Here is a 20,739-nt window from a genome sequence, read left to right on the forward strand (position 1 = left end):
TAATCGCAAAATTCTGAAGCAACCTAGGTTACTTTAACAAGTGATGGACAAACTGTGACACACTCGTGCAATGGAATATTATTCAATGACAAAAAGAAATACACTATCTAGCCATGAAAAGACATGTAGGAACCTAAACTGCATATTGCTAAGTAAGAAAAGTCAATCTGAAAAGGCTTTATTCTGTATGGTTACAGAATAGGACATTCTGGAAAAAGCATAACTACAGAGACTATAAAAGGATCCGTGGTTGTCAGGGGCTATGGGCCCCTGTCAGGGGCTAGAAGAAAGTGATGAATATGTGAACAGAGGGCATTTTAGGACGGTGAAACAAGTCTATACAATTTTGAATACATTATGTTATGCATTTGTCAAAACCTGTAGAAATGCACAACACAGAGTGAGCCCTAATGTAAACTGTGGACTTTAGTTAATAATAATGTATCAACAGTAGTTCATCATTTACAAAAAAATATATCATACCAAAGAAAGATATTAATAACAGGAGAAACCATGAGGCAGAGAGGGAGTATATAGGAATTCTCTTTAGTTTCTGCTCAATTTTGTATAAACCTAACTGCTCAGAGAAATAAAACCTAATACTTAAAAAATTTGAGGAATTTTATGATGTTGGTAATGATGGTGTTATCTCACATTTAACAAGTTTCTGTATTATGGGGTATGAAATTTAAATGTATATATTATTATTTTTATTTTTATTTTTATTTTTATTTTTATTTTTATTATCATTCCATTAGCCATTATTATACTGAAATTCATATAGGATTTAAAACTTATATATAGCCATAAACTAGTAGTTGGAAAAGGCTGGTCTTATATCTATTGTTATCCAAGCTCCATATACATTTAATCCTACAAAACCCACCTCACTTGTTGGTAGTTTTTTGGTTTTGTTTGTTTTTTTTGTGTTTGTTTACTTGAGCTAAAGTTAACACCCCTATCTTTAATGCCTTACTCTTTAATTCTTTAATAATGAAAAGATATGCTAGACTATAAAGCACCTAAGAGGAATCTAAATTTTAACTCTTGTACTCTACATCTGGGCATCCATCAAAATAAAACCCTCAGGCTAAAAGCTAACTTTAATATGAGCTTATCTCTACAATTCTTGCTTTCTTTTTGCCTTTGTCCTTTATAGATTTCTTACTATTATAGCTATTCATACAGACACATATACACACACACACAGCTATAATACTGTCCTACACAGCGTGGGCTGCTACAAAAAAAAAAAAAAAAAAAACATTATAGTCTGGGTAGATTAAACAATATACATTTATTTCTCACAGTTCTTGAAGCTGGGAAGTCCAAGACTTATTAGTGAGAGCCATCTTCTTAGCTTGCAGATGACTGCCTTCTTTCTGTGCCCTCATATGGCAGAGAGGGATGAGAGAGTGAGCAAGCTAGCTCTGATCTCTCTTTTTCTCCTTATAAGGACACTAATTCCATCACCAGGCCCCACCCTAAGGACCCCATTTAAATGTAATTACCTCCTAAAGTCCCCGCGTCCAAATATTATCACATTCATGTTTAGTGCTTCAACATGAGGATTTGGGGAAGCGGGGCACAAACATTTAGTCCATAACGAATCGTATTTTATATCTAATGCTTGCACTGGAAGTATCTTTCATGGTATCTCCTATAACACTGTGAAAGGTGAAATGAAATGGGGTCACTTATGTACAAATGTTTTAAAACTGAGCCGGGAAGCTGTTAAGGAAATGGGCCTAATGCACCTTCCTACTAGACGGAACCATGAACTTTTGAACTGTGCCACACCGCAAATATTTTAAGGACTCATCCTGAACACTGACAATTTGTTACATTAAGATACTTTGCTATTGACCGCCTTAGTAACCAGCAATATTCAGCCATGATTAATTTTCTGCCGCTAACAACAATCAAATTCTTTGTAAACAACAAAAGTAGGCATTCCCTCTTGTGTTCAAAAACCTTTGGCTTTTGCTCCCTGAGGAGGTGGGGGGCACTATTTGGGTTGCTTCCCAAACCTGTGTCCCTTGAATTGTAATTCTGAGACCCTAAATAAATGTTTTTGTTTTTATTTTAGCTCATCTTCTTTTCTCAATTGACAACATCTTGCTGGAAACACAAGTGCACTGTCAATTTTATATTAAATTCTCCAAATTAAATATGTAGTGGATTTTTAATTTCTTACTTTAAAATGGATGGAATGTTGTTTCTAGTCTATAGCTTCCATTGAGCAAGCTTATTTCTTCAAAATGCATAAAATATGAAGATACTTTTTATGAGTAGCTGACCCACAAATGTTACTTTAATACTTGCAATAATACTTCCATTCTTCTTGTTCCATAGGATTTAGCATGTTTTTCTGTATTTTAAATGAGTTCAGACACTAAAAAAATATAGACCAAATTGTATTAAAACTGACCATATACCCTTTATCCAGATTCCCACATATCAACATTCTGCTACACTTGTTTTGTCATTCTGTATGTGTGTGATCATATTCAGATGTATACATGTAGATATACAGAGATAAAGATGTAAATGTAGGTAAAGATATATTTGAGGTGTTTCAGTAAGAGGCAGACAAAATGCTCCTTACTTCCAAATATTTCACTGTGTATTTTCTTTTTTTTTTTTTATTTATTTTTTATTTTTTTTATTATTTTTTTTTTAAATTTTTTTTTCAACCTTTATTTATTTTTGGGACAGAGAGAGACAGAGCATAAACGGGGGAGGGGCAGAGAGAGAGGGAGACACAGAATCGGAAACAGGCTCCAGGCTCTGAGCCGTCAGCCCAGAGCCTGACGCGGGGCTCGAACTCACGGACTGCGAGATCGTGACCTGGCTGAAGTCGGGCGCTTAACCGACTGCGCCACCCAGGTGCCCCAATTCACTGTGTATTTTCTAAAAATGAGGGTATTCTCTGTAAACACATGACACTTAACAAAATCAGGAAATTTATATTGATGTAATACTATTATCTACTCTACACACTGTTGAAATTTCATTGATTTTCCCAGTAAGGCCCTTTCATTGGTTTGGGATTAAATTCTGGATATCATGTCTTATTTAGTAGTCATGTTTCATTATTCTCCTTTAATCTGGAACTGTCCCCTAAATCTTTATCTTTTTTTAATTTAAATAGTTTTGAAGATTACTGAGCTGTATTTTATAGACCATTCCTCAATTTGGACTTCCTCACCATAAAACATTGGGGGAAAATTACATCATTATTTCAAATCTCAAAACTGTATACTGAGTAGGCATTATAAATCATAAAACTTTGAAGAAACTTTTTTATTACCATTATCCCTAGAGAGTGTCCCATGTTAATTCCCAGTCAAGCCAATCCCTAAGCACGGGAGGCAACAGCTTCTGATCTTTTCCCACAACAGATGATTTTTCCTATAATAGAATTTCTCTTTTAAGTAAAGTTTTTATCCTATCTGTACATTCTTCCATGAGAACTAGAAAAATGTTTAAATGTTCATGTGCATGTGTTATCAATTTCTGGTTTTTAATATAAGGGTTGAATATACTTTCCATCTACTCTAATCCCCCTCTTGGTTCACAATATTTTCTTTTTCTTAGGGTCAGCCCTGAACACAGGTAAAGCTCAGCATGACACTGACTACAGCTATCCCCAGGCAAAGCACTTTTATGACATGCTTCATTACATAAAAAATAGTTTCTGAAACTAGTATAAAAGTTTTCAACCTTACGGGGCGCCTGGGTGGCACAGTCGGTTAAGCGTCCGGCTTCAGCCAGGTCACGATCTCGCAGTCCGTGAGTTTGAGCCCCGCGTCGGGCTCTGGGCTGATGGCTCAGAGCCTGGAGCCTGTTTCCGATTCTGTGTCTCCCTCTCTCTCTGCCCCTCCCCCGTTCATGCTCTGTCTCTCTCTGTCCCAAAAATAAATAAACGTTGAAAAAAAAAATTTAAAAAAAAAAGTTTTCAACCTTGAATCTTAAATTATCTTACAAACATTAATTCTTTCAGAACTGATGCAAGACACATACTATTGAATCACAGATTTATGGGGTCTTGGAGATGAATGGGACTTCAGAAGATATCTAGCCCAATTTCCAGATTTTAAAGATAACTAACACTGAGAGCAAGTCAGGTGAAATAACCTGCCCAAATCAACCCTTACCATCTTGGCTCAAAGACAGTAAAGCAAAAATACCAATCCATAGAAAATACTTCTGATTTAACTATAAATTAATTTTGTGTGCCACTTTCCAGTTTTAATGGTGAATCCACATGCATTATGTGGAAGTGGGACTGAGGAATGGGGCGGATGTCATAGGGGAAAACTGGTTTGTGATGTGATGCGTCAGGTATAGGCATCCTTTAGGGCAGTTCAAATTTAAGAGTTGCTGTATCTGAAGAAATTAACAGTTAAGTCCATGTTCTTCCTTATAAAGCTTGGTGATAAGGAATTTCCTCAGACATGTCTGTTTATCAAATCTGACTCTCTCCTGTCATTTTCAAATTACTATCTGAACATCCTCCTTTCTTTCTTCTTCTTCCTTCCCTTACCCACACATGTAAGTCGCCCAACATTTATAACATTTATGAAAGAAGAAATAAAGGAAAAATGATGAAGAATATGGAAAGGAACTATTAAAAAAACAGTTTTGACAGGAGCACCTGGGTGGCTCAGTGGATTAAGCTTCTGACTTTGGCTCAGGTCATGGTTTCATGGTTCGTGGGTTTGAGACCCTCGTGCGGCTCTGTGCTCACAGCCTGGAGTCTGCTTTGGGTTTTGTGTCGCTATCGCTCCCTACCCCTCCCCCGCTTGGACTCTGTCTCTCTCTCAAAAACAAACAAACAAACAGACAGACAGACATTTAAAAAAAAAAACAGTTGTGACAGTGGTTAAGACACGATAGAAACTTTTGTATCTCTTGAGAGTAACAAGCATAAATATTCCTGAAAAGATAATCTTTATTGAACTTTTATTTCAAGTTAGTGATGTGTAGGTACTGTGGTCAAGGCACTTGCAAGTTTTAAGGAAAAACAATCTTAGTAATGAGCAGAGAGTGCTGAGTGCCTGAATCATGGTGGTAGTGGGTGGTGGTGGGAAACTGATTAATGTTGAAGATATTTGGAACAGTACCCAAAGCAAGTGTTTATCCAAAGACCACAATGGATTTCTCTAAAATCAAGTAATAGTAGGCTAAATAGAATACCACAAGAGTCATTGCAAAAATATTAAAATTGTAGAGAATAATACAATGGTTTCTCTTTTCTGGAATTCTGGTAGTGTCTTTCTATACCTCTATGTGTGTCTTTATTCCAAAAGATCTAATTAACATGGGAAAGGCTACAAAAATGAAGAACAGTGATTAATAAGGTAGGGATACGAAGGGTTACAATAATATAATAAATTACATGTATGAAGAACCAAGGGTAATAGTTTAAGTAACTCATAAATAGAATACCTTCTTCTGGAAATCCTATCACATAAGAGATAGCATTGTTTTAGAGTGATAAATCCAGGCACTGGTGATACAGGTGAGAAAATTTAGCTCAACAGAGGTTGAGTGACTTGCTCAAGATCACAAGGGAAAATATTCCATCTCAAATTTCTCATTTCTTCACAAAAACCCTGAAGTATTATAGGACCCTCATATCCAGCTATTCTAATAGACTTATCCACCTGCAAGGCAATAATCTCCAAAAACATGCCCACATCTAACTCATTATGTTCCCAGCCTTTAACCTGCTTCTTCTGCAATCTCAATGAAGATTAAAGAAGACCATTTTCCCCTGTCTAAGAGAAAACACTACCAGTTATGTTGGGCCCTGATTTCTCATGTACGCTATTAATTATGGTAGCCTAGAATTTGAAGTCAGAAAAAAAAAATGACAGAATTTAAGTTTCCATGTTCTCTGCAAGGATAAGCACTGGATACATATCTATTTCAGATGCTTAAGATGGAATGCTCAAATCAAATGCATATCCACAAAACTATATTTTATGGATGGTATAAAGTTTTTCACTTATTTTATACTATGTAACTAGAGCACTTAGTATACAAAATGGTGTAGAATTTCCTCAGGATCATAATTAATTGGCATTTTATAACTGGCAGAGTTTGTTTAAACAATTCTCCAAAATATATCGTAAATTCATTCTTTAAAAACAGGCAGAGAGGCGACTGCGTGGCTCAGTTGGTTAAGTGTCTGACTTCAGCTCAGGTCATGATCTCATGGCTCGTTGGTTTGAGCCCCATATCGGGCTTTGTACTGACAGCTCAGAGCCAGAAGCCTGCTTCACATTCTGTGTTTCCCTCTCTCTCTGCTCCTCCCCCACTCACACTCAGTCTGTCCCTCTAAAAAATGAATATTAAAAAATTTTTTAAAAAAACAGGCAGAAAATTTTTCTTGAATAATATTAAAAAACAACTAATTCCATAGTTTTAATAAAGTGAAATAAAAAATTTAAAAACTTTCTTTTCTTGAACACATATATGTAAAGGACTGAATATCTACCTTTTTATAAGTTAGAAGAATTAACATTTGAATTATTAATATGTGGCAAGTTGCCAAAAGAGGAGATAGATATTCACATTTAAAAGATGATAAAAGGGGCGCCTGGGTGGCGCAGTCGGTTGGGCGTCCGACTTCAGCCAGGTCACGATCTCGCGGTCAGTGAGTTCGAGCCCCGCGTCAGGCTCTGGGCTGATGGTTCAGAGCCTGGAGCCTGTTTCCAATTCTGTGTCTCCCTCTCTCTCTGCCCCCTCCCCCGTTCATGCTCTGTCTCTCTCTGTCCCAAAAATAAATAAACGTAAAAAAAAAAAAAAAAAAAAGAAAGAAAATAAAAGATGATAAAAATGAAGTTCAGAGGGGGGTGCCTCAATAGCTCAGTAGGCAGCCTTACTGAGTAGTTATGCGTTCCACTCTGGCTCAGGTCATGATCTCCAGGTCCATTGGTTCAAGTCCCGAGTCAGTTTCTGTGCTGGCAGCTTGGAACCCGGAGCCTGAGGCGGATTCCATGCTGCCCTCTCTCTCTCTGCCCCTTCCCTGCTCATTCTCTCTCTCTCTCTCTCTCTCTCTCTCTCTCCCCAAAATAAATAAACTAAAACAAAATTTAAAACAAATGAAAGTCACAGAATTCAAGTTATATGGAAACACTTGAGGTCGGGAATAAATCAAATCTATATGATTATAAAACTCATGCTCTTTCTGCTATACTTAATAATTCACCAGTTAAAAAGCCATTAATGAGGTAAAATTAATCTGATGCTCTTCAGAACATGTGGATCTTTGAATCATTCGGTTTAGCAAGCATTTATTGACTCCCTCCAATGGACCAGGTGCTGTTTAAGATAAAAAATGTAATCAGTTCAGTTTGTGCCCTCTAGGAGCTCACACTGCGGCAAGAAAAATGGACTCATGATAGGAATCGACTATAACAGTGAACAGAGGTTGAAAGTATAGTGTCAAAGGAAGGAAAAGAAGACCAAAAGTTAATTGAGAATTAATTAATTAAGATTGAAATCTTCCCTGATGCGATATTTAACAGCCCAAATTTCTGTAAATCCTTAAATAGGAGTAGTCATTCTGAATAAACCCTGAGGCAGGAAGAAGGCAAAGGCGCCTTTAGTGCACATTCCTGAGCACAGAGAAATGAAGAGAAAGCCCATCACACTGAGTGCCTGACAAGAAGCTGAGGTTCTGAACGGCATCCATCGGAAGAGAGAAGCCAGGTACACAGGACTTCCCTGACTGGAATGGCCTGAATCCATTTGGGGGGGTGAACCATTTATAATTTTCCCTCTAGTCAATATTTCACAACATTATGGGCAAGTACAGAGAGAATATCCAAAAAACAGAAATTAAAATAAGTGATGTTTTAGATCAAAGAAACCACTAAAATAGGAACAAGCTAAATTGATAGAGGGAGGTAAATGGAAATCTCTCAACTGTGAAATTGCCATCCTTTATCCAAAATATAGTAGCCTTTAGAACTGTAAATTGCCACCTAGTACTGACTGAAGGAATAATTGTCTTAACAAAAAAACAGTCACTCTGTTCTTCACTAACCTTGGTTCTATCCAAATAACGCCTGAATAGCTATGAGGCCAGAGGAGGCTTTTAAATTCTACAAATAAAACATATCATATAAGCTATATGCTATATGTGATAAGCAATATGTTATATATTATGTAATATATATATGTGATATATATATTATTATATAATATTATAATATTATGCAATATAAGCTATATGTGAACATTGGGAGTTAAACTAAAGACTCTGTGGCAAAAATGGTCAGTAAGGTTGCTTTAGAATGGTAGAATATGTTTATAGTCCCATTGCAGTTGGTAGATATATATTTTTTTCATAAAAAGATACTTTAATGTAATTTTTTCCTCCCCGATTAAAAAACATTTTCAGCTCTTTTTAGTCCTCAATTAACTTGGAGGACAAAGACTCCTTCTCCTTCACTTGAGAGGATGCTTCCTTCCTGGCAATAATGAGATGAACATAGCTAGAGTATAGGGAATTCTTACTATGCACGCTTATGAGGACTTTGCATGCCCTGCGTTCCCAGGAATATTGTACCAATTCACACAAGCCTAGTCCAAAGAGGAAGAGCTTTCAGGTCCAATGGGTGTTTCGTGGGCATTCGGTCAGAAATCTCTCAGTGAACATGTTCTGTGCGTGCATAACACATTACTACAGTGGCTGAAACTCCTAACAACATTGCCAATCAACCACGGCTTTTCTCAAAGATGTCTCAAATCAGCTCTTTTTCTTCCTTTCCAAACCATGGTAGCAGGGTACCAATTTCTGGTACCTTTTACACATGATGACAGAAAAATGCCATTTATAGGAGAGACCTGTTAGAGGAGTAGGGAGAGAATAGGACTGAAGATGGGAAGAACTAAATTAGTCCCATCTCCACCATGTGCTCCGATCTTTGGTGCAAAGAACCCCCCTTCACTGTGACAGATGCATTTTGCTATTGGATACAGAGGTTAGGGAACCAAGTACAATAAAAGAAGCATCAATTTCAAGTCATCAATTTCAAGACGTGCCGTCATGGGACTGCTACAGGTGTTATCACAAATGAGGTTTGTTACTGTGTGCAAATCCCTTTGCTTCTGTAGAATTCACCCTCTGTGTCACCATAAAGTGAAGACAAAGAGAATTCCAAGGTACTGTTTACTTACAAAACGACATTTATCTATTCTTGAGGATATATAAGGATCAGAGAGTCGATGCCTCTAAATTCTATAGATTTGTAATGAAAAATTCTTAACAGATTGAATTTAAGAGGGAAAAAACCCACATATGTTTGAGTTACACTAATATTGCACTATTATGGTTATAGTTAAAGTATTTTTCAAAAGTATAATTACGAATTGTATAAATATTGATAATATACAAGTATATTTCCTAGAGATTACTTCAATAATGGTTTTTCTAAATGTTAAAGAAACACCAAAATGGAAGCTAAGGCTAGAATATACCCTTAGGATCATACATACACCCATAGCCACATAACCAAAACTTGAAACTATCCTGACTTCCCTGAAATGCTAACTCTGAGAATAATCCCAGATGATATTTTTGGAGATTCACAGGGATTTTCTATGTACCAGTCATGTCAACCGAAACTTCTACTTCTTCCTCTTTTTGTTCCTTCCCAGTCTTTGTGCTTTTTATTTTTCTTGCTTTAATCCACTGGCTAAGAACTCCAGTAAAATATTAAATACAAGTAATTGGAGTGTACATCACTGAATATTTCCAAACATAGGGGGAAACCATTATTCTTTCACCATTATATATTACCTGTAGATTTTTCATAGATATTGCTGAATAAGCAATTCCCCATCACACATAATTAGCTGATTTTTTTTTTTTTATCATGAATTGGTGCCAATTCTTCTAAATCACCCACTCAAAATGTACCTTTATTTCCTTTTTATTAAGAAGCTGAATAACAGAAATTGATATTCAAATATTAAATCAACATCCAATTACATTGCTAGGATAAAACCCAGTTGGCCAATATATATTACATTTAGATAATGCTATTTTGAATTATTAATATTTAATTAATAATATTTCTGTGCATGAGGAATATTTGTCTTAACTTTTCTTTTCTTAAAATGTCATATTTTAGTATCAGAGTTGGGCTGGATGCAAAAGATGAAGTGATGAATTTTCTCTTTTCAATTTTTTCAAAAATAATGTGTGGAAGTTTTGTGTTTTTTCTTATTTAAATGTTGACATCCTTCTAAGAAACTGATTCTTTAATCGTTATGAAATGCCTCTCATAATCTTTGATAATGCACCTTAAATTTTATTTTGTTAGATATTAAAAAGACTATATTAGTTTCATTGTATTTATACCTCAAGGTATATCTTTTGCTGTCTACTTTCAATCTCCCTGAGCACTTAAAAGTGCATCTCTTGTAGATAACAAAGTTGGATTTTTCTCTTTTTCAATGTGAGAATGTCTACCTTTAATTAGCTTGTTTAAGCCACTTATATTTAATGTAATCATTGATATGGTTGAGTTTAAATTCACCATTGTACTAATATTTTTCTATTATTGTAGCTGTTTGCTGTGTCATTTCCTCCCTAATTTCCAATATTTGGGGCTTGAATTTTTTTTTTTAATTTTTTTTTCAACGTTTATTTATTTTTTTGGGGGGACAGAGAGAGACAGAGCATGAACGGGGGAGGGGCAGAGAGAGAGGGAGACACAGAATCGGAAACAGGCTCCAGGCTCTGAGCCATCAGCCCAGAGCCCGATGCGGGGCTCGAACTCCCGGACCGCAAGATCGTGACCTGGCTGAAGTCGGACGCTTAACCGACTGCGCCACCCAGGCGCCCCAGCTTGAATTTTTTTTTAATATTTCATTTAAATTATTGGATTTTTAGCTCTTCCTCTTTATATTATTTTTAAGTGGTTTCTCTAGGAATTGCAATACACATCTTTAGCATCTCCTACTCTATATAGAATTAATATCATACCAATGAAGTTTTGGGGTGATGGTGGGGAGGTCTGGAGCCGACAACCAAGAAAGAATTCTTGAAGATGTCTTTGGTGCAAAAAGGTGATTTTATTAAAGCATGGGGACAGGACCCATGGGCAGGAAGAACTGCAGTGGGATTGTGACAGGTAACTCATTACATACCCTCAGGTTGGGAGGGTGTTAAGAGTAAATCTTTAAGGTATTTTGGAAGCAAGGTTTCCAGGACCTTGAGGGCTAGCTGTTGCTAGGGAAATGCCACTTATTACCGTTTAATAAAACCTCAGCCATGAGATCCTTCAGGTGTATATCAGGAGGCCATAAGCTTGGAGTATGATTGCCAGCCTATATCTTGGGGCAGTTGAGATAAAGGAAGTAGACTTACAGTATCCTTGAGGTTGAGATAATGTTAAGTCAGGGTTCTCTTTTGCCCCTAGCAAAGTGTCATCATCAAAGTAACTGAGCTCCTAGAGGGAGGTCACTCTGACGGTTTCAAGGACTTGTCAATGGACTGTAGGCAGTAAGGAAATTTAATTTTTCATTTGCCTTAATTTCCCACATTACCATAGCAAGCACTTAAACCCCTTTCCTTTGTTCTTGGGTAGTCAGGAATGTCTGAGGAATATCACACATATTCCACCTGGGATGGGGCAGGTGGGTGCCAGACTGTATTTTGCCCTCAGCTTGCTCCAAGCTGTCTCATCAATGCCACTTCATTTAAAATGCATTAAGTTTACAATAGCATAATGACATTTACCCTTTCATCCTTTGTAAAGATGTTATCATAGATTTCCTTTTATATGCATTATAAACTACCCAATAATCTTTGCTTGTTTGCACTATACAGTTATTTTATAAAGAAACAAAATAAAGAAAAATAGTCATGTGCTTATAAAATACTTAATATTTCTTTTTTTAATGTTTAGTGTATCTGATGCTCTTTATTTCATTTTATAGATTTGAGTTTTCAAATAGAATTATTTTCTTCAGCTTCAGAAATTTCTTGTAATATTTCATTTAGAGAAAATCTGCTATCAACACATTCTTACAGCTTTTATTTTGTTTAAACAAAATATTTCACCCACCTTTTGAAGGATAGTTTCAGCAGATATATAACTCTAGGTTGATTTTTTTTTCATCTTCTGAAATATTTTCTTCCATTTTTATCTGGTTCTTCTTTTTTCCAGATAAGAAATTAACTATCATGTATGTCTTTTTTTTTCCTCTAGTTCATAATATGTCTTTACTTCTCTTGTTGCTTTCAACATTTCCTCTTTATTTGTGGTTTTCATCAGCTTGACTGTGATGTACCCAAGTGATTTTTTCTACATATTAATTTTTGAGTTGTTCTGAACTTCATGGATATGTATATTAATATTTTCACCAAAGCTTCAAAGTTTTAAACTGCTATTATTCTCCAGTACATATACATTACCAATATATACCATATCTATTAGTATTTCTTCTTCTAATGTTTTGCATTTATGATGCTCTTCATTTCATTTTTCAAGTAGTATTATTTTTTCAGCTTCAGGAACCTCAATATTCCATTTAGAGTAAGCCTGCTGTCAACAGGAGATAGATATAGACATAGACACAGACATAGATATAGATATGTAATTTTTTTTTGGCCTATCCTTCTGGGACTCCAGTTGCACCATTACAGCACAGATTATTGAGACCATTCATTGTTTTTTTTTCCCGATTCTCAGAAAACTTCTATTGATTTCTTTTTAAGTTTGCTAACCTTTTTTTTCCTCTGTAATTTCTAATATGTTTACTATGCCGACCCAGGACAATTTTCATGTCCAATATTGTACATTTTAGCTGCAGAATTTCCATTTGGTTCTTTCTTCTTTGCGTTTTGCAATTATCTGCTGAAATTCCCCCCCATACTTTCTCATTATATCTGCCTTTCTTCTTGGTGATCTATAGCCCTTAACGTATTCATAGTCTGTTTTACAGTCCTTGTTTGTTAGTTCCAATAACTTGGTCATTTCATGGTCAGTTTCAACTGACCAGGTTGTACTTAATGTTACTTAATTTTGGAGTCCTATCTTCTAGGTTGTTTTTTTCCCGCATATGTCTGGTGATTTTTATTGCATATTGGAAATTGTGAATATACAGGGTAAGAAATTTGGATAATGTTATCTTTCTTCATGTGTGTTATATTTATTTCTGGTTGTTTGTTAAACCACTGGTGTATGCTTTTAATCTTATTAAGCCCAATTTTATTCTCTGTTAGGGAACATCTATTCATCTCTGTTTTAAGCTTTGGGCATGTATCTTACTCTGTAGCATAATCGTTACTTTCAAATTGTGAACTTACAGGGCTTTCTGCTGATGGCAGAAATACACAGCACAGTGTCTCTACTGGAGGTAGTTGACACTGCAGTTTCCTAGTACTGCATGTCTTTTCACATGATGGGCATGAACCAGATACTCTGCGAGGGTTTCCAAATCTTGTCCTGCACACCTAAAACTCAGCCCTGAGTTTGCCCTGCAAATTTTAATTTCTCGACATCACTAAAACATCAGAAATTCTTACTACTCATTATAAATGTATAGGAAAATGGAAAAATAGTAAAAGTAGCATTTATTTAGTATGTAATTTAAAACACTAGAAATATTGACAATAAAAGGGTTTTTTTATTCCCTTTAAATTTAGCAGAAGTTGTGAGCATTTTCTCTATGCCTTAATGAATTATCATTGGCATACTCCTTTCTAAGTTGGTCCAATGGACTGAATGTTTATGTCACCCAAAATGTATGTTGAAATACTACTCCCACTGTTATTGGGTTCCAAAGTGGGGCCTTTAGGGGATAATTAAGTCATGGTAATGAGGACCTATAATCTTGAATAGGATTAATGCTTTTATAAGACGAGGCCAAAGAGTCATGGGAGGATACAAGAAGTCACCCACTTGCAACCCAAAAAAGGGTACACACCATGCTATCACCCTGATCTTGGACTTCCAGCCTCCAGAACTATTAGAAATTAATTTCTGTTGATTACAAACCACCCAAGTATTTATATGAAAGCCCAAGCTAAGACAGTTGGAATCAGCTTCTAATGTTTTATATTTTATACTTTTAATGTTGTAAACTATCTGTCAGAATTCCTTTAGTTATGAAGGTTTGGGCCAGTACCAATTTCCCCATAAAATATTTAGCCTTACACCACGACCACTTTCCTCATTTTTCTCAATAAATTCAGCTTTACCAAACTCCTCCATATGTCTACTGTCTATCAAAGGAAAACTACATTAACATTCCCTCTGTTGGTTATTTCTTCTGTAACTCCATGGGTGTGCAATTTGAGTTTCACTTCCAGCATTACCACTTTTTGTTTCTTTTCAGCACTCTTTCTTTGTTGGGCAACCTGTCTTTCAATTTACATTTTTGGAAAGTGCCATATGGGTTTATCACTGGGGGCCAAGGAGGAAATGTAATTTTATGTTTTGCTGTCTGTACATAAACTGAATAACAGATATGCAAGGACCAGTCACTGACAGATTTTAGGGGGAAAAAACACAAAAACAAAAACAAACAAAGAAAAACACAAGCCATACGTTATTCACATAGTTGTGTGTGTATTGAAGATTTAGCAGCAATGTTTGTACTTTGTGTAATTCTTCACAGTTAATACATAGTAGTAACTGAAACATAAACCATGTTTTTGGAGACTGGTGTTATTGAACTAATTTCAGCGATAACTGGAATTTTTGCATAGCAAAACTGTGAGAAATGAGGACTGTCTCTACTAAATTCTGTGTTTGTAAAAAGATACAGTTCCTGCCTTCAGAAGGGAAGAAGCAAAAATTAAGTAAAACAAGAACAAAAACAAACACCCAACTAATTACACATTGTAGCAAGTTCTCTGAAGGAAAAATTAAAGGAGGCAGAAAGAGCCTATGGTACTGGGAAATTATGTATTCAAAGATGGGATCAGGAAAAAGTTTGCTGATGAAGGGTTATCTGAGTTGGTATCTAAAAGATGAATGTTAATTAATGTACCAAACAGAATATATGCATATGGATAAGCAAAGAGCATAGAACAGTAAGTATGATTTTGAAAATGAAGAAAAAAAAAGGAAGAACCTATTTTACTTGATTTCAAGACATAAAGTTATAGTAACCAACACAGTCTGGTATTAGAGTAAAGACAAATACATAGATCAAAGGAATAGAAGAGTCTAGAAATACACACATATAATCAACTGATTGTTAATAAAAGTACCAAGGCAATTCAATGGGATAAATTATAATCTTGTTTCAAAAAGATACTGGTTCCAAAGAAATAAGCTTAAACCTTACCTGACACTATATATAATAATTAATTAAACATGGATCACACAACATTCCCATACAACAATGTAACAGCTATGCCTATGAAATTTCTAGAAGAAACTAGAAACTAGGTAAAACTCTAAGTAACTATTTTCTTGCCCAAAATTCTTAAGTACTAACTAAAGGAAAATAAATCAATAAATTGGACTTCATCAAAATGAGAACTTTGTTCCTTATATTTTTATTTAAAATTTTTTTACGTTTATTTCTGACAGAGAGGGGAGAGAGATAGATAGATAGAGAAAGAGAGAGAGAGAGAGAGAGAGAGAGAGAGAGAGAGAAAACACAACTGGGGAAGGGGCAGAGAGAGAGGGAGACACAGAATCCGAAGCAGGCTCCAGGCTCTGAGCTGTTAGCACTGAGCCTGACATAGGGCTCGAACCCACAAACTATGAGATCATTACCTGGGCCTAAGTAGGATGCTTAATCAACTGTGACACCCAGGAACCTCCAAAATTGTGTTCTTTAAAGGACACTAATATAACTGTAACAACAAAATTATATTTTATATAATAGAAAAGCAGGCTACAGACTGGTAGCAAATATTTACAAAACATGTATCTCTCAAAAGAAGTCTATCTAGAGTATATAGATAACTTGAACAACTCAAATTTAAGAAAAATAGAACCAATTTTTAAAATGTAGGTGAAAGACTTGAAAGAATATTCCACTAAAAAAGATATGGGCGGAAAACAATCACATGAAAAGACTTTTCAATATCACCACTAGAGAAACACAAATTGAAACCACAATAAGATACTAAATCACACACAGAATAATATTTGAGGTTAAAAAGACTAAGTATATTAAGTATTGGTGAGGATGTGAAGCCAATAGAAATTTCACTTTTGGCTGTTTGGAATGTATCATACAATTACTTTGGAAAGCACTTTTGTAGTACCTTAAAAAGTGAAATATAAGGCTACCCTATGACCTATGCATTCTGCTTCTAGGTATTATTTACCCAGATAAATGTATATTCAGAGAGAATTTTACATAGTGTTCATTGCAGCTATACTTATAATAGCCCCAAACTGGAAGCATCTCAAATATCCGTCAACAGGTAAATGGATAAAAAAGCTACACAAAGTGATATAGCTACGCAAAGGAATATTACTCATCAATACAAAGGAATACTTTATTGTTAGTGTAACATAGATAATCTCAAAATAATTAGGCTAAATAAGTAAAGCCAGACAGAAGAGTATACGCCTTATGGTTCCATATATATGGAATTCTAGAAAGCCCCAACAAATTTATTGTGACAGAAAGCAGCTCAGCAGTTGCCTAGAGCAAGGAGTGTAGATAAGGAGGGGAATAAGACAAGGAGTACAAGGGGCAGAAGGAAATTTTGTATGGTTTGTTCATTATCAGGTTTTTTTTTCTGTAATTTTGGGGATTACACATATGTCAACACTTATTAAATTTTACATGTTATATGGGCAGCTTATATTCTATAAGTATGTGCAGTTTATTCTATGTCAATTATCTCATATTAAAGTTATCTATAAGTAAGGAAAGAAAGAACATTTTCTGTTTGTATTTTTTAGTTTCCTTACAAAGAATGGACTGAAAGGGGGAAGGAATGGAAGGAATGGGAGAGGTTAGAAAGCTTCTGAACCTTGGGAATGTGGCAGAAGTTATTGATTGCAAAGGCATATACAGAATTGAGAGATATTTAAGAGGTAAAATATATAGCCCTCAATGCCAGATTGGATATAAGGAGGTGAGGGAAAAGAAGAGAGAAGACGGAAGCAGGACTCCTGGGTTTTTGTCTTGTTCAACTATTAATGGAGATTCCTTTACATGCTATAGGGAAACTTGGAGCAGAACCAGGTTTATAGGAAGAAACCATTCAGTTCAACTTTAGCAACGCTGAGTTTGAGGGGTTTTATAAACTTTACAATTCCAAGGGAATACAATTTTGGACCTCATGAGAGTGGTTTGGAGGTAAAATTTTGGGAGTCATGAAACAGCTGATGGTAAACGAAGCTTTAAAAATATTAAGGAGGGGCTCCTGGGTGGTTCAGTCAGTTAAGTGTCAACTCAGCTCCTGTCATGACTTGCAGTTTGTAAGTTCGAGCCTTGCACTGAGCTGTCAGCACAGAGCCTGCCTTGGATTCTGTGTCTCCCTCTCTCTCTGCCCCTCCCCCACTTGTGCTCTGTCTCTTTCTCTCTCTCAAAAATAAACAAACATTAAAAAAATAATTTAAAAAAATGTTAAGGAGCAAAAAGTAAATGGAGAAATATTTTTTTGAAAAGACAAGAAACCTCGGAAAGAGACTTGGCAAAACCTTATCTATGAAAATGAATGGACAAGGAGACTAAAAGGAATCTCTAGGGTATTACAGGGACCATAATTCACATTTGTGCTCAATTAATAATGACACTTCCCATATCTCTTTGTTGCAGTCCACCACCACTCCCTACAAGTTGTAGAGAGCTAATGATATCATCTTTCCTCAAAAGTAGAATTAGTGACTGTTGATGAATAATTTCAGAGTCTCCTTACAACCAAAGGGTTACCATTAACTACAATTTCAAATTAGATATAGAGCCCTTTTAGATAAAGTCTTTAGACCATCTGTTATATTAGAAATCTATATATACAAATACATTTCCTGGGAAAATTCACTTTTCAACACAATTATTTACATCTGCATTGAATAAATCAAAAACTATATTAACTTTAGAGAAGCATTTTGAGAAGGAGAAAAGAGAAGAAACCACCATGAAAAAGTAAAATAAAAAGGAGTGAAATCAGGATGATTCACATTGCCTTATACCTAGATGTGCACCTAATAATCTGACTCTTCAAAGACTCTGTAAAAGGTGTCATATAGATGTAGATACCTAATAATGAATGACTCATAATTAACAGCAGTTCTAAATATCACCACTACCAAAGAGGATCCAAGACAAAAATTCCACAATTTGTTTACAGGAAGCAAAAACTTGCATACATGCTTCACTACGGTGAGCATTTCTCACAATCACTTTTATTTTTGGAGAGATCTAAAATCTAGAAGAGAAACTAATATGTATTGATCCTTCACTAATATTCCAAATGCTCCAAATGGTTTACTTGTATTGATCCATTTAGTATTCACCAGAGTCCATTGTACTTTTTTTGGTTAAGACAATGGGATACACAAGGTTGAAAAATCAAGCCCAAGATTATACACCTAGGTAAAGAAGACTAGATTTTTTTAATGTTTGTTTATTTCTGAGAGAGAGTGAGCAAGCATGAGCACAGGAGGGGTAGAGAGGGAGGGAGACACAGAATCTGAAGCAGGCTCCAGGCTCTGAGCTGTCAGCACAGAGCCCGACACGGGGCTTGAACTCACAGACTGCAAGATCATGACCTGAGCCGAAGTCAGATGCTTAACCAGCTGAGCCACCCAGGTGCCCTGAAGGAGACTAGATGAAACCTAAGCAGTCTGGCTCCAGAGCTTTCCCACTTTGCTGCTCTACCATGCAGTTTCTTATTACACAAAATGTCTCACTCCTACCGAATCATTGGTCATAGCTCAGCCCTCTGGAGCAGAACAACACAAGTGTGTTCTCCCTCAGGGCTTTTCAGATGTTTGATTCTGACTCTCAGTTATTCTCTTCATTTTCTCCTTTTCAGAATTGATAGCTCCAGGTCCTTCATACTTATTTATACATCCTGGATTCCAGATCACCATTGAAATGCAACCTGTTGTATTCAAACAATGTGCCTTGAATCTAAATCAAGCCTCCATATTTGGCTACCCTCTCCAAAATAGTGAAGAACGATTAGTTTTATTGATCTAGTGAATGTCCTTTTATTAAAGCAATCTCAAAATCACATGTGGGTTTTGACAAGTTCTGCCTCAATATTTGCTCCAGTAGAATTTGTGGTCGTTAAAATCTCCTGGCCACATTAATGTGGACACTGAAGGCAGACCACCACAGTCATCTGAGAAGCTGTTTGTATTTTAATCTAAATGCAAGCCTTAATTTTTATACCTGGTAAATCCCATCACATTATCATTTACCCAGTATTTGAAAACACTATCTTTTAAAAGGATACTAGTGTTCCTTTCCACTTTATTTCAATTCTATATTTGAATATTATTCTTTTTACATCTCCATTCATGTAAGTGACACTATTATTAGAGAGGACAAAGTCAAATGGCATTTTCATAGACCCATTGCAATTATCAATATCTTCTCCTAGTATCTTTCTTGTAGTATATATTTAAATACGGGGAATATTCAATTTTACATAATAAAGTCTTTAATATGAATTTTTGTTGATTAAGGAGTTCTGTGGCCACAGTTTGCAAGGAAATCAGCATTTTTTAAAACATCTGAAATCTTACAGTAATATGGATATATTATTAATAAACGACTATATCTGGTGGAAATTTTCTTTATATAATTTCGAAATGTATTAGTTTGTATTATCACCTAACAACTCGTGTGTTTATGTTTCGGTTTTCCACTTTTAAAGTGAAACTCAGAAACATTGCGTCAAACTAACTACTTGGCATAAGGGCATGTTTTACAATTGCATTTAAGCTTTTCTTAAAAAGATTACATCAGATGCCTTTGAATGAAGAGAGTTAAGGGTATAAATGATTCCAGGTTTCTCTTGGATTCTGGTTTCCATCACTAAGTCTCACCTTGTTTATTTATATTTATTTATTTATAACTAGCCAATTGATTATATAGTTGTCCTCTCTAAGAACTTTTTGTAACACTGTTCCAGAGCCTTCTCCAGTTTGAATAAATGTTCTTGGTGCTACGCAGCCTTTTCTCATCAGTATGCAAACTCAATGACCAACTATGACAGAGAAAACTCAAAAGACATAAAAGATGGGAAATATTAAATGACAGAGGTGGATTTTCCTGTACTAACAGGGAATCAAATGACTGTCTAGGTACCTGCTTGTGCTTTTCTTCTAGGAAATTTACTAGCAGTTAAGATAAGCAACTAAATTTATCCAAAGACATACCTAAAAGACATATACGTTAAGATCACCTGTCTTTAAAGATCATATACAGTGCTCACTTTGGCATCGCATACACTAAAATTGGAGCGATCCAGAGAAGGTTGGCCTGGCTCCTGTGCAAGGATGACACACACATGTGTGAAACATTCCATATTTTTATCTGTATCTTAGGAGTTCGAGAAGAAGCAGAGAGAGAGAAAGGGGCAAAAGGTTTACTTGAACAAATTATAGCTGAGAACTTCCCTAATCTGGGGAAGGAAGAAGACATCCAAATCCAGGAGGCACAGAGAACTCCCTTCAGATTCAACAAGAATAGGTCTTCACCATGGCATATCATAATGAAACTGGAACAATACAAAGATAAAGAGAGAATTCTGAAAGCAGCTAGGGAAAAATG

The 20,739-nt window shown here is 35.6% G+C and overlaps 1 non-coding gene across 1 annotated transcript; it reads left to right on the plus strand.

Annotated features, from left to right (window-relative positions):
* The first annotated feature begins 20,393 nt into the window (after positions 1 to 20,393).
* Positions 20,394 to 20,500, plus strand: LOC123610015. The gene has a single exon (XR_006718053.1). It is a non-coding gene; the product is annotated as a U6 spliceosomal RNA (small nuclear RNA).
* The last annotated feature ends 239 nt before the right edge of the window (positions 20,501 to 20,739 follow it).

This window comes from Leopardus geoffroyi, chromosome B2, assembly GCF_018350155.1.
Source record: "Leopardus geoffroyi isolate Oge1 chromosome B2, O.geoffroyi_Oge1_pat1.0, whole genome shotgun sequence".
Taxonomy (NCBI): Eukaryota; Metazoa; Chordata; class Mammalia; order Carnivora; family Felidae; genus Leopardus; species Leopardus geoffroyi.